Source organism: Tamandua tetradactyla, chromosome 2 (genome assembly GCF_023851605.1).
Source record: "Tamandua tetradactyla isolate mTamTet1 chromosome 2, mTamTet1.pri, whole genome shotgun sequence".
Classification (NCBI taxonomy): domain Eukaryota; kingdom Metazoa; phylum Chordata; class Mammalia; order Pilosa; family Myrmecophagidae; genus Tamandua; species Tamandua tetradactyla.
The window spans coordinates 141,885,545-141,898,716 of record NC_135328.1 but is presented as its reverse complement, the minus strand read 5'-3'; positions in this window follow the sequence as shown (position 1 = coordinate 141,898,716).

The following is a 13,172-nucleotide window of genomic DNA, read 5'->3' as shown; positions in this document are numbered from 1 at the left end:
CCCCGTCTCACCTTGCGAGACTAAATCTTCACCGCATACCTAAAAACTTCTTGCTCTAACAACTCTAAACCCTTTCTCTTATGCAGGCTACCGGCAGCAAGCGCAGGTATAGTTAGCTAGCGTTGCTCGCCCACGCAACTTATAGCACTACCTTTCCTATAAAATTCTCATTAGTGCTCCTCAACATTTCTCGTTTCTAGGCTGCTCATTCTCTGTCGCCGGTCTCGAGCTGAGGCCCAGTTTTGGCTGCTGTTATGTTCAGCCTACTCGCCCGGACTGTTCTGTGGAAGAACGCAGACAAGCCCAGGTTTGACTCGCAGGCCTAGCCTCTCCTGAGGACTGATCACCCTCGGGTTGGGGACAGTGGAGGACTAGTCTCTCCTGCTTCCCATAGGCTATAACAGTCATCGCCTGCCCACATTCCTCACACTCCCCCACGGGGGCTGCATGTTACCAGAGTACGTGCATCTGGGTCCACCAGATGGGCACCGCTGGGTGCGACGCAAGAATCACAGAAGAGGGTCACTCTAACAGACCTCCTCTGGCTCTTCTGGGGCACATGAGATTTGCATAAGGGTCGGCTCAGCACATACCCTTCCCCTGAAACCCTGAGCCTTGCACACAAGGGGAATCTTATCACTGCCCCTCCCAGCAAAGGTTCATGCCCGCCACTTGTCACACAAGTGTGTTCTTTAAAAAAAAGAAAAAGAGAGGAATTGTGGCATAATTTTATTCTTGGCCTGGTGGCTTAGTCTCTTTCTCTCCCTCCCTTGCCATTTTGGCACGTCCGGTTCTTCTAAGCCTCTGAATTACAAGCCTCACCGGCGACTAGTGATGATGCAGTCTTGTCTCTTTAACCCTATTGGCCTTCTCCTTAGTCCTCCACCTGCCCAACATCCACTGCTACAAGTACACTCAGGAACAGCATCTCTATGGTCACAGTCACTCATCCGTCCTCCCTGTGTGATTGGCTACCCTCCCCTGGAGGCCACACCCTAACTCTGCCTCTCCTCAAACTGTATATAATCCAGGGCTCGCTGAGCCTCGTGGTCTTTAGCTACTGGCGGCCCTGGCATAAGCGTCTACCAACAATAAAGCTACCTCGCTTCATGCCTTAATTGACTCGGCCTCCAGTCCTTTAGACCCGCAGCGAGGTCTCCTGCGCGCACCCCTTGGACCCTGACCCCCGGCTCGAGCCCCTTTTCTGTGTGCGGCACTGTCGTCTAGCAAGCAGTGAGAAGCTGAGGAGTAGAGGGTCCCCGATAGTTTAGCGGTTGGGCCAAACCGCACTTTCAGGCAGGGAAGATAGTGTTAAAGAACAAGAAATGCTATCTGTGCATCATATCTGCAAAAAAGACATATCTACCATCATATCATTGAAACCATGGAGGTGAGATGGTACTGGAATGATATATTTAAACTACTGAAAGAGAAAATATGCCACCAAAGAATTCTTCAACTGGCAAAACTCTTCAAAAATGAGGGAGAGTTTTAAAATATTCATTAAAAAACAGAAGCTGGGAGAATTCATTAACAAGATTCCTGACCTGCAAGAAATATTAAAGGGCATTTATGCCAGTTGAATAGAAGAGACAAGGGAGAGAGAATTGGACGAGAGTGAGACATGAAGATTATCAGTAAGGGTCCCTTAGAGGACCAAAAAAGAGGCAATAAGACATATAAAAGCCTAGGATAATATAGTTCAAGTACTATCTAAAGAATAAAAACATTGTGTGTTAATGTATTAAATTCTCCAATTAAGATGCACAGATTGATGAAATGGATAAATGAATGATATGTCCATATTCTATCTGTAATAGACTCACCTTAGACCAAAGGTTACAAGTAGATGAAAGGCTGGAAAAGTTATTCCATTCAGGCAGTAACCAAAAAAGAGCTAAGGTATCTATACAATATTAGACAAGATAAACTTTCAGTACAAAAAGTTTATGAGACAAAGAAGAACATTATATATTAACAAAAGGGGCAATTCACACACACACAAAAAAACAATCATGAATGTTATGTGACTGTATTAGGTTTCTGTAGAGAAACAGAATCAACAGGGAACACTCCCAAATATAAAATATATAAAAGTGTCTCACATGACCAAGGAAACACAGAGTCCAAAATCCACAGGGCAGGCTGTGAAGCCAACAATTCCAGTGGAAGATCTGGATGAACTCCACAGGAGAGGCTCACCAGCTAAAGCAGGAACAGAGACTGTCTCTTCTGAATCCTCCTTAAAAGGCTCCCAGTAATTAAGTCAAGCATCACTCACTGCAGAAGACGCTCTCCCTTGGATGATTACAAATCAGCTGTGGATGAAGCTGACATGATCATTATTTAATTCTATGAAATGTCCTCATCTCAACAGACCAGCACTTGCCCAACCAGACAAACAGGTACCACCACTTGGCTAAGTTGACATATGAACCTGACTGTGATAGTCCACCCCTTGTCAACTTGGCTAGGTGAAGTTGCTTAGTTCTATTGCTGTGGACATGAGCCAATGGCATGTGAACCTCATCTGTTGTTGATTACATCCACAGTCTGCTAGGAGGTGTGCCTGCTGGAGTGAATGATATTTGATTTAATTGGCTGGTGCTTAAATGAGAGATTCAACATAGCACAGCCCAAGCAGCTCAGTACACCTCATCTCAGCCCTCACAGCTCAGCCCAGGCCTTTAAGATGTAGAAAGAAATCACCCCAGGGAAAGTTGTTGGAACACAGAGGCCTGGAGAGAAGGCCAATAGAGATCACCCTGTGTCTTTTCACATAAGAAAGAACCTCAGTTGAAAGTTAGCTACCTTTCCTCTGAGGAACTAATGAAATAAATTCCCTTTTTTCTTTTACATGGGCAGGCACCGGGAATCGAACCCGGGTCCTCGGGCATGGCAGGCAAGCACTCAATAAATTCCCTTTTATTGAAACCTAATCCATCTCTGGTGTGTTGCATTCTAGCAGCTAGCAAACTAGAACAGAATTTGGTACTGGAGAGTGGGGTGCTGCTGCAGTTTGCAAGTACCAGATATGTTGGAATGGTTTTTTGGATGGCTAAGGGGAAGATTTTGGAGGAACTGTAAGAGAACGATGGAGAAGTCCTGAAGTGCTTGAAGAAACTCTTGGTGTAAACAGAACCACTGCCAATCTGGACAAAGGGGGCCACAAAAGGAACAAATTGGAATTGCAGAGTGAGAACCATGTAAGCTCGGGTATGAAGCCAAGAAACATTGGCCAGGAGAATGGACCCACCCATATAAATGGAGAGGGTGAGTTTACCCTGAAGGACAAAGATGAGTCTCCTACCTTGTTGCAGTGGAAGAGTCGTGCAACCTCAGGCCTTGGAGAAGGTACAGCACACTCCTTGAAGGACTGGGGAGAGCCTGGCTGCCACCACATGGAGGGGTTGAACATGTGCCCCAGAAATGGCAGAGAACCCAGGAGTGGCCCTGCTGCCCAGAAAATGGAATCAAGAAAAAGGTGGTCTCCTCAATGTTCCCCGAGGTCGATTCATAAAGAGGTGGGCCACTGCATAGGCCTTTGGAAAGGGTGGACTGCCACTCTAAAGATGAAGGATAAATGACTTTCAGACTTTGAAATCCAGTGGTGTTTGCCCTGCAGGTTTTCCTTCCAATTTCTCCCTAAGTATCCTGTGACTGTCCTTCCTTTGCATATTGGCACCAGATAGTCTGTTTTGAGATTCATAGGTCCACAGCCAGAAGAGAATTTGTGTCACTGATATAATTTATGGTGATGCATATAGTTGCCAAGTTGACAAGAGGTGGACATGTGGTAGTTAGATTCAGTTGTCAGCTTGACAAGGGGAAGGTGCCTAGTTCTATTGCTGTGGACATGAGCCAATAGCATGTGAACCTCATCCAGTTTTTAGCTTCTAACGTCTTAAGACTTTCTGTCCACTTTGATCTTACATGCCCCTTGGCTCTCCCAGTAGTGAAAGCTTCATTTTTCCCCATGTGTCAAAAGGAAACATCTATATCTATCCAGCACAATGAGGCTGCAATGTACACATCTATCTGGGTAACTTCAGAAGGCTTCTTATTTTTCCCTACGATAATACTACCAATAGTGATATCTAAAGATATTTATTGAGCCCTTGAATATGCTAAGGACTTTATGCATATTATTTGGCATTATTAATCCAATCTGTTAGATGAAAAGAAAAAGGTACTTCATATGTAAGTATTTTATTGAAGGTCATGAAATTGGGCAGATTCAGGGCCAAAATTTGAAACCAGGTATCTTAAATTGAGACCAAGTACATTTTCTATTACATGAAAGCTACCTTTATGGGTGTTTACAAGGTTATATGCATGGATAATTGCCCATTTCTATTTGTTGATAATTAAGCATGTGTAGAAGAAAGAGGTATTTACAAAATTTTCTGTTTCTGAGTTAAAATGTACTTATCAACAACACTGGGTTCTCTGCTCAATGCGTTCAAATGATCAGTGTTTGAGACACTACCATTTCAGAAAAATAAAGGATTTATTACTAACCACAAAGGAGGAGATCAGATGGCCTATTGGCCTAAAATCACTTTCCAAAACTACAGTAACTCTGTCAGAAGATGGGCAGATTTCAGGACAACAAGCACAGCAGATAGAGATGTGAAGGTTGGAGATGATCTAATTATTAAGCCAGAACAGACTGATTACATGCTTAGTCACAGAACATATGTAAGAAAATGGCAGTCTTAATATGATGAAAGGTGTTTGAAAATGTTATGTGTATTGGAAGCAGGTAACTTGTTCTAAGTTTCCATAGCCAGAGGAGAATTATTTACTAACACAGTCCATGTTATAAGTGATCTCTATTAGTCTTTGTGCTTAATACCATTACTGAAATTATTTAAAGCTTTTGTGATATTGTGGTGAAATAAATGTATTTTGTATATGGAAATAAAATGTCTTTTTTGGATCCAGAAAAAAAAAAAAAGATCCACTTGGTTATCCTGGGACACTTATTCTGAGGTGAGTCTACACCACCATGTCAGATAAGCCACATGTAGGCATTTAATATTGACAATTCCAAGCATTCCCTGGGCTGGCACCAGATGGGTGACGGTGTCTCCAGAGCAGCCTGTGCTCTAGCTAAGTATGACTGAAGCACAGAAGGACACTACTGAGCTTGGCCCCAATTCCTAATGTAGAGAAATGTATGAAATATAAGAAAAGGGTTGTTATATTAATTCACAAACTTTTGAGGTAGTAGGTTATGAAACAAAAGATACTAGAGAGGACTTCCGGGAAGATGGCTGACTGGAGTAGCTCAGTATTAGCCCTGCTCCATGGAAAAGTTAGAGAACGGATAGGAGGGCAATTGAGACAGCAATTTGAGAGTGCTGCTGATCTGGGAAGGCCTCCTACACCACATCTGGCAGCCCTGATTGCAGAGGCCAAGGAACTGAGAGGCAGAGAGCTGGAGACTGGTGTGGAGGTACGGAGCTGCGGAGCCTGTGGGAGTGCACAGATGGGAATGTGGGACTAGGAAGTAAGCCAGGCTGTGTTCCTTGGGTGCACTACCCTCACCAGCACAACCCCATGACCGGCGACTCACCCCACACCCAATGTACCTGAACCTCATCACCCACTCCCATTCCCCACACTCCAGGCGCCCCTACTGCACCAGCCCCCAGTGCATGTACCTGCCCTACACCCCCACCTCAAGTGCAGTCCAACACACCTCTCCTGCACACCTCCCAAGCACTACCTCCCCCTCCTTGTTCCCTTCAGGCTTTTGCCAGCACATGAAGGTTGAGGGTAATAACCTCCATACCTAGGCTACCCCTGCCCTCTGCCCATAGTGTTGCACAGCCTCCCCCTGCCCCCCCCAAGCTCAGCACATCCATTTACAGCACTCACAAGCCCACGCATGAGCATGGGCCCCCAATCACATCATTCAGCTCTGGGAACTGCCCTTTACAGCAGTCCTAGAACCACACATGCGCGCAGCCTTCAGCCTCACTTCCCAGCTTTGAGAAAGTGCCAACTTGCACAGCTGGGTCACAGCTGCCATCAGTTCATGAAGGCATAATGCCGACTTGCTGCCACAGCTCTATGCATGTGAACAAAGGGCCCCATGCCTTAGACCAGCACACCCCCAGCTACGCCCCCCAGGCTGGGGCACCTGCACAGCTACATACTTCCTGGCCACTGGGCACCTATGGTTGCAAGCAACAGCATAATTTCCCCATCCTGCACCCATACCTGCCCTGAAAAAAATCACTATACTGGCTGCTCCACCCCATGCTCTGCTCCCTACTGTACAACGATCTTGCAAACACAAGGCCTTAGACTACTGAAAGAAATCAACTCCCAAAGTAAATCAAGATATTTACATGCCATGAAGACAACAGAAGATCACTAAGCATATCACAATGCAGACAGATATAGTCCTGCCTAATGACCAAATTAAAATACAAGAGGAGACACGATGTTGGAACAACTCAACAAAGAGGTTCATACAACTTTACTTAATGTGGGATAACAGATGATATAAAGGAGATCAAGAAGACAGTAGATGAGCACAAAGAGGAATTTGAAAGAATAAATAGAAAAATAGTGGAAATCACAGAGATTAAAGACTCTGTTGATCAAATAAAATGCATACTAGAGGCACACAACACCAGATTTGAAGAGACAGAAGAAAGAATAAGTGATATAGAGGACAGGATAATTGACTTCAAAGACTCAAAACAGCAAATGGCAAAAAAAAGTTGAAAAAATTGAATGTGAACTCAGGGACATGACAGACAAAACAAAGCACACAAATATAAGAATCACTGGTGTCCCAGAAGAAGAGAGAAGTAAAGGGCTAGGAAGAGTAGTTGAGGATATAATGGGGAAAAACTTCCCAATCCTCGTAAAGGACATAAATATACAAGTCAAAGGAGTCCAAAGAACTCCAAACAGAATAAATCCAAATAGGCCTTCCCCGAGGTACATACTAATCATTCTGTCAAATGTTGAAGAGAAACAGAAAATCCTGAAAGCAGCAAGAGAAAAACAGTCTGCCACATACAAGAGAAATCAAATAAGACTGAGTTCAGACTACTCAACTAGCATTGCAGAGTGAGAAAGCAGTAGTATGATATAATCAAGATCCTGAAAGAGAAAGACTTCCAGCCAAGAATTCTGTACCCAGTCAAATTGTCCTTCAGAATTGAGGGAAAGATTAAAGTTATCACAGACAAAGAAGTCTTGAAACAAATTGTCAACAGAGATCAACCCTACAAGAAATACTAAAAGGATTCTGCTGGCTTAAAAAAAAAAAAAAAGGACAGGAGAGGGAGGTCTTGAGGAGGGCACAGAATTAATTGAAAAGTACCACTAAAGGTAATTTAAACAATACAAAGAGAAAGAGGGAAAAGAATATATAGATCTGACAAATAAAATAAAAAAGATAAGATGGTGGATTCAAGAAACTCCTTTTCAGTAATAACTTTGAATGTTAATGGACTAAATTTACCAATTAAAAGATGCAGATTGACAGAATGGATTAAGAAACATAATCCAGCTATATTCTGCTTACAAGAGACTCATCTTAGACACAAGGATACAAATAGTTTGAAAGTGAAAAGATGGGAAAAAATTTTCCATGCAAATTGTAACCAAGAGAAAATAGGAGTAGCTATACTAATATTGGACAAAATAGACTTTAAATGCAAAGACATGATAAGAGACAAAGAAGGACACTATATACTAATTAAAGGGTCAATTCACCAAGAAGATATAACAATCATAAATATCTATGCTCCCAATTAAGGAGCTCCAAAGTACATGAGATAGACATTGGCAAAACTGAAGGGAGCAATACCTATTTCAACAATAATAGTGGAAGACTTCAATACACCACTCTCCTCTATAGATAGAATAACCAGGCAGAAAATCAACAAGAGAATAGAGAAATAATTTGATAAATGAATTAGACCTAATAGACATATATAGGTCATTGCACCCCAAAGCACGGGGTTATACATTCTTCTGTAGTGCTCATGGAAAATTCTCCAGGATAGATCATATGCAGGAGCACAAAACAGTTCTTTATAAATTTGAAAATATTCAAAGCACTTTCTCTGATCACAATAGGATGAAGCTGGATCTCAATAACCACCAAAGAATGAGAAAATTCATAAATATATGGAGATTAAATAACACACTCTTAAGTCAAAGAAAAATTGCTAGAGAAATCAGTAGCTATCTGATTTCTGGAGATGGATGAAAATAAGAATACAACTTATCAGAACTTATGGGAAATGGCAAAGGCTGTGTTGAGAGAGAAATTTATTGCCCTAAATGCCAATAATAAAAAATAAAAAAGAGCAAAAATCAAGGACTTAACAGCAAACTTGGAGGAACTTGAGGAAGAACAGCAAACTAACACCAAAACAAATAGGAGAAGAGAAATAACAAAAATTAAAGCAGAGATAAATGAATGGGAGAACAAAAGAACAATAGAATCAATAAAACCAAAAGTTGGTTCTTTGACAAAATCAATAAAATTGATGGGCGACTAGCAAGACTGACAAAGAGAGAGAAGATGCAAATAAACAAAATCAGAAATGAGAAGGGGTGTGCTATCACAGAGCCTGAAGAAATAAAATAAATCATGAGAGGATACTATGAGCAACTATACACCAACAAACTAGACAACTTAGATGAAATGGACAAATTCCTGGAGACACACAAACAAGCTATACTGACTCAGGAAGAAATAGAAGATCTCAACAAACCAATCCAAGTAAAGAGATTCAATCAGTCATCAAAAATTTTCCTACAAAGAAAAGCCCAGGGCCAGATGGCTTCACAGGGGAGTTTTATCAAACATCCCAGAAAGAACTAACACCAATCCTGCTCAAACCTTTCCAAAAAGTTGAGTAAAAAGGAACTCTACTAACTCATTTTATGAAGCTAATACTCATTTTAATACCGAAACCAGGTAAAGATGCTATAAAAAAGGAAAACTACAGGCCAATTTCCCCAATGAACATAGATACAGAAATTCTCAATAAAATATTAGCAAATCAAATCCAACATCACATTAAAAGAATTATACACCATGACCAAGTGGAGTTTATACCAGGAATGCAAGGATGGTTCAACACAAGAAAGTCCATTAATGTAATACAGCACTTAACAAATCAAAAAGGAAAAATAATATGATCATCTTGATTGATGCTGAAAAGCATTCGACAAAATTCAGCATCCTTTTCTGGTAAAAACAGCCCAAAAGATAGGAAACAAAGGTAATTACCTCAATATGATAAAGGGAATATATGAAAAAATGATAGCCAGCATCATACTCAATGGAGAAAGACTAAAAGCCTTCCCCCTAAGATCAGGTACAAGACAAGGATGCCCACTGTCACCACTGTTATTCAGCATTGTGCTAGAAGTTCTAGATAGAGCAATCAGGCAGGACCAAGAAATAAAAGGCATCTTAATTTGAAAGGAAAAGATGAAACTCTCATTATTTACAGACGACATGATACTACACTTGGAAGATCCTGAGAAGTCTACAGCAAAGTTACTTGAGCTAAGAAACAAGTTCAGCAAGGTGGTGGGATCTAAAATTGATGTGCAAAAATCAGTAACATTTTTATACACAAGCAATGACCTAGCTGAGAAGTCAGTTAAGGAAAAATTCCATTCAAAATAGCAAATAAATGAATCAAATACTTAGGAAAGAACTTAATTAGGGACATAAAGCACTTGTACACAGAAAACTACATAACATAGCTAAAAGAAATCAAAGGAAATCTAAATAGGTAGAAAGACATTCCCTACTCATGGATAGGAAGGCTAAATATAGTTAAGGTGTCAATTCTACCCAAATTGATCTACAGATTCAACACAGTACCAATCAAAAGTCCAACAACCTACTTTGAAAATTTGGAAAAGTTAACTACCAAATTCATCTGGAAAGGAAAAAGGCCCCGAATAGCTAAAAGCATTCTGAAAAAGAATGAAGTGGGAGGATTAACACTCCCTGCCTTTAAAACCTCATATAAAGCCACAGTGATCAAAACAGCATGGTATTGGGACAAAGACAAAAGCATTGACCAATGGAATAGAATCGAGAATGCAGAAATAGACCACCAAATCTATGGTCAATTGATTTTTGACAAGGCCTCCAAATCCTCTGAACTGGGGGACAAAGTTTCAATAATTGGTCATGGAAGAACTAGATATCAATAGCCAAGAGAATGAAAGAGAACCCCTATCTTACACCCTATGTGAAAATTAACTCAAAGTGGATCAAACACTCAAATATAAGAACTAGCACCTTAAAGCTTCTAGAAGAAAATGTAGGTAAACATCTTCAAGACTTAATAAAAACAGGTAGCTTCCTAAACTTCATACCCAAAGCACAAGCAACAACAGCAAAAAACAGATGAATGGGAACTCCTCAAAATCAAATGCTTCTGCACCTCAAATGACTTTGTCAAAAAGGTGAAGAGGAGCCAATTCAATGGGAGAAAACATTTGGAAATGACATTTCAGACAAAGGCTTTATTTCCTGTATATACAAAGAAATCCTACAACTCAACAACAAAAGAACAAACAACCCAATTATAAAATGAACTAAAGATGAAATCGGCATTTTTCTGAAGAGTAAATACAGATAGCTCAAAAACACATGAAGAGATATCTCATTTTCACTGGCTATAAGGGAGATGCAGATCAAGACTACAATGAGCTACCACTTCATACCTATAAGAATGGCTGCTATTAAACAAACAGGAAACTATAAATGTTGGAGAGGATGTGGAGAAACTGGGACACTTAAGCACTGCTAGTGGGAATGTATAATGGTGCAGCCACGATGGAAGAATGTTTGGCAGTTACTAGGAAACTAAATATCGAGTTGCCCTATGACCCAGCAATAGCACTACTTGGCATATACCCAGAAGAGCTGAAAGCAACAACACAAACAGACATTTGCACACCGATGCTCATGGCAGCATTATTCACAATAGCCAAAAGATGGAAACAAAGCAAATGCCCATCAACAGACAAGTGGATCAACAAAATGTGGTATATACATACAATGGTATACTATGTAGCAGTAAGGCAAAATGATGTCCTGAAGCACATGACAAGATGGATGAGCCTTGAGGACATAATGCTGAGTGAAATTAGCCAGACACAAAAGGATAGATACTGTATGATTCCACTTTTATGACCAGCATAAAGTTATAATCAGAGGCTTATATTACAGAATATAGGGGACTTAGAGATACATAGAAGCTAGAAATGGGTCAACCATTAGATAATGAGGTTGAATTCCAATGTAAGAGAATAGATAGGAGTGAAGGTGATTCTCTAGTGGGTCTATAAGTAATATTACCATATTGAAGGTGAACAAGATTGAAAGGGATTGTATAGACCTACATGTCCCATTGATTCACACTAGAAATATGAATGAGTTCTCATAAGAATTACTTCAAAGATATGAGTGAATCATAAGTCCAGGGTACAGGGGGAAAACTGCTTTTGCATGCTATGAGCTATGTTCAAAAGGAAACCATCAGCACTACCACAGCAACAAGAGGTAAATAATGAAGGGAAGGACAAGAGTTAAGAGGAGTTTAGATTTCCTATTTGACGATGGTGTGTTTATTGGTTTTCTTTCTCTTGGGAACAATGAAATTATCTAAAATTGAGAATGTTGATGGACTGTGGACTTTGGGCCCTCTACATGATGCCAATGAACGCAGGTGGCTGAAGAATGCACTGAAGGAGAAGTACATTGGCGAATCTGCTGTTCATGTATACTCATGAACAAAGATTGTGCTGCTATAAAAAGGAGCAATGTCATGAGGGATGCAACACTGTGAATGAACATGTGGGACATTTGGTGAGACAAAAGAAGCCAGAAACAAAAAAACAACAATGGTATGGTCACCTTTAGAAGATGCTTATAGGAAAACAGGGGCCTAGACTGTAAGCTTGTAGAGCAGACACATTAAGTCTGGAGTGGTGATTATTATTTCTGGATTTTGAGAGGCTGTTTGATATATATAACCTGATATTTAGAGATAAGAACAAAGACAAGCAGGTTGGGGTTAAAGAAGTTCGGAACATAGAGTTAAGGAAGACAGTGTCTATATTTTAGGACCACACATACTCTTTGAGACCAGCGGAAGAAAGGTTTATTTGGTCTGGAACTGAAATTTTCTATAGTGCATAATCTAATTCAATCTATCTGTACAGCTCATTTGAACAACTGAAACACAGGGAGCCCAGAATAAGAGATCCTTTAACCTGTATAGATTATTGTAATGCCTGGATACATCCTAGAGTATATTAAGCAGGTAATCAAAAAATATTGACAAAGTCCCCTGAGGGAGGGGAGAAAGAATATGGAACTATTAAACCTTACCATCAGGGTATCCTGATACTGTGTCAAACTAGGGACACCCAAATCAATAGGCCATCCCTCGATCATGAGGCTTACTCTTGTGAAGCTCATGTAGGTATCTTAGAAGCTTAGACTACCTATAGGCATGACTAAGAGTTCCTTCTGGAGGACCCCTTTTGTTGCTGAGATGTGACCTCACTCCCTCTAAGCCCAACTCTGCAAGTGAAATCATTGTCCTCCCCCCCACCCCCATGTGGGACATGACATCTAGGGGTGGAACTCTCCCTGGTGACGTGGGAGATGACTCCCAGGGATGAGTACAGACCTGGCACCATGGGATCAACAATGACATCCTGACCAAACGGGGGAAAAGAAGTGTAATTAATAAAGTATCAGTGGCAGAGAGAGTTCAAATAGAGTCCAGAGGCTACCCTGGAGGTTACTCTTAAAAGCTTCAGGTAGACGTTGCTACCTATCATAACCTGCCAACCCCCAACCAGGACCATTCCAGCCTATCCTAAAGAACAGCTAGGGCAATATGTAAGATTCAACAAGGGTTCCAGACACTAGAGTAACTTTCCGGAAACCTACAACCTCCACACGGGTCCCTGGTCCAGATAAGTCCTGAAATCTAGCCCAGCCTCTCCAGAACATCAGATAACTCCATTTCCCTACCTTATATTAGTGACAGCCCCTTCCAATATGACAAATTTAGAATTGCCATGCCCCAAATACCCCTAAAGAGAGAGATGGAAAAATCAAAGGTGATGGTGGAGTTATACAA